General features: G+C 41.0%; 1 protein-coding gene across 13 annotated transcripts in view; it reads right to left on the reverse strand.

Annotated features, from left to right (window-relative positions):
* Positions 1–2,500, reverse strand: part of LOC113814045 (regulator of G-protein signaling 9) — a 451,560-nt gene that overhangs the window by 44,935 nt on the left and 404,125 nt on the right. The gene's annotated exons all lie outside the window — the stretch shown is intronic.

The raw sequence follows: 2,500 nt of genomic DNA on the forward strand, positions 1-2,500 counted from the left end.
AATGATAAATCAAAACATAATATTAGTACTTAAATCCCTTTCATCATCATCAGTTTATTCTGCCACGATCTGATTTAATACCGGCACCTCTTGGTCAAATGAACAATAACACAAAAACTTTTTTTTTCTCACTTCTCACTTCATTAGTTATCTCTCTCTTTCCAACTTGTCTTTTTCTCTAGTCTGCATTTTTATCATATCTTGTACTGTATGTGTATTTTTTTCTACTATGCTCTTGTATATCTAATCCCAGACATCTACGTGGACAGAATTTATCAGAAGTGTCATACACTATTTCAGGTCTTGTGTATGTACACGACTCCAACTTTCCCTTCTGACATTCAAGACGTTCGCTTTAACGCGCATCTTTTAAATCGGATTTGCATGTATCAGTTTACCCGAATCACCGTATGCATTAAAAAAACCCCGCAATCCTTTCAGTGTCACCTAAGAAAGGTACTCTTTCTTCTTCTGCTCCTTCTTGCATCTTCCTCCACTCGGGGCTTTGGTGGCGAGGGTCACGTGGTTCAAAAGAGCTTCAAAGGCCAATTAGACTTCAAAGTTTGTTTTTATTTATCTATGCATTTAATTTAGGGAATAGTGCCTTAAAGAGCAGATGCCACTATGATATGTTTATATATTTTTAGAGGCACGCCAGAGAACTTTTTGGCGCACAATTTTCTCTATTTTTATCCGCATATGTTGTCATCTCAGTTGATTAGAAAAAAACAAAAAAATTCGGGGAAAAAACTAATGCACGTGTTCAAAAGTTATCGCAAACGGCTCGTGAATATGAAACCGGGAGGCTATTACCGTAGAGTTCAAGTATATATATATATATATATATATATATATATATATATATATATATATATATATATATATATATATATATATATATATTATCCCTTGCATAGTTGTAATTGTTTTTATGACACAAAATGAGGATCAGTAAGAAGGGAATTTCCAATCACGGACGACAAGATTTATTCCGAATATATTGCCTGGAAACATTTTAAGTGCTTGTATTTAACATAACAAAAGGCTCGAAAGACCCAAAACGATATGAAAAAAGAAATAAAAAAATAAAAAATAAAACACATATAACCCTACTTCTTCGGTCGATGACATCTTCCTAGACACTTGGAAGGAGGGAGAGAGAGAGAGGGAGAAGAATCCACTCGAGAAATTAAGAACTCATTATTCCTCAAATAGAAAACAGAAAAAAAAAATCCAAATGACGGGTCGATGAACCGTTGGCAGAGACCCAACCCGGAATTAAAAAAAAAAAAAAAAAAAAAAAAAACATATATATTACTAAAATGAACATCAATGCGACTGGAAACAAAGGAACCGAGAGAATGTCTGACTCCCGCTTCCTCCTCCACCTCCTCCATCCTTCACATCCTCTTAGGAGTCCTTATACATAATTCAGCGAGATGGGCGGCGTAAGCAAGGCGAGGATGAGGAATGGAACGCTGTGGCCGCCTGATGCCGTCGCGAGCGGAGGAGGGGAGGAACCGCCATAGCGTGTGTGGCGAGATTGTGTAAGGGAGTCGGAAGTGTAAACACGGGGTGGGTGGGGTGGGGGGGGTGGGTGGGGGTGAAGGGAAGGTGGGTGATAACGAGACAAGAGGAGAAGGAGGGGGTATAAAGGAGGAGTGAAGGAGGGAGGGGAGAGGTGGAGACACGAAAGACACGGGGTAGGGGAGGGGGGGAAGACAAGGGGTGAGTTGGGATGTGTGTGTGTGTTATGTATGTGTGTCTGTGGGTGTGTGTGTGTGTGTGAGAGAGAGAGAGAGAGAAACAGAGAAAGAAGACAAACAGTGAAAGACAGACAGACAGACAGACCCAGAACTTCAGAACAAGAGAAAAGAGACGGAACCCAGAAGAAAGAAAAAGAAGATGAACCGGAACCACGTCAAAAAAAAAAAAAAAAAAAAAAAAAAAAAAAAAAAAAAAAAAAAAAAAAGATCCCAGGTAGGGAGGAGCAGAAGGCCGGGAGTGGCCGAGGGAGCGCTCGGGAGTGGCCGAGGGAGCGCTCGGGACGGCCCTCCGAGAGCTGTAGGGACATAAAGAAGGCAAACACTTCACTTCAGCCGTCAGCACTTTTTCCCGTCCAGATATTGGCTCTTTCACATGCGCGTTCCTGTGGGCAGTTTTCAAGAGCAAACAAAGCTTTCCTTAAAGCAACGAACCGGAGATGGACTACGAATATCCACAGGGTCAGGTATAAATAAAAGCATCGATTAAATACAGGAAGCAAACACATACAGGCTCTTTCTCTCTCTCTCTCTCTCTCTCTCTCTCTCTCTCTCTCTCTCTCTCTCTCTCTCTCTCTCTCTCTCTCTCTCTCTCTCAATACACACACGCACACACACATACACACACACACACATACAAACAAACAAACACACACACACACAGTCTTAGACATCCAAGACCATAACAAAACGAATCAAGAACCCCACAAGCACTAGAATTAGACATCTGTAACACA

The sequence above is a fragment of the Penaeus vannamei genome, chromosome 12, assembly GCF_042767895.1.
Source record: "Penaeus vannamei isolate JL-2024 chromosome 12, ASM4276789v1, whole genome shotgun sequence".
NCBI lineage: Eukaryota > Metazoa > Arthropoda > Malacostraca > Decapoda > Penaeidae > Penaeus > Penaeus vannamei.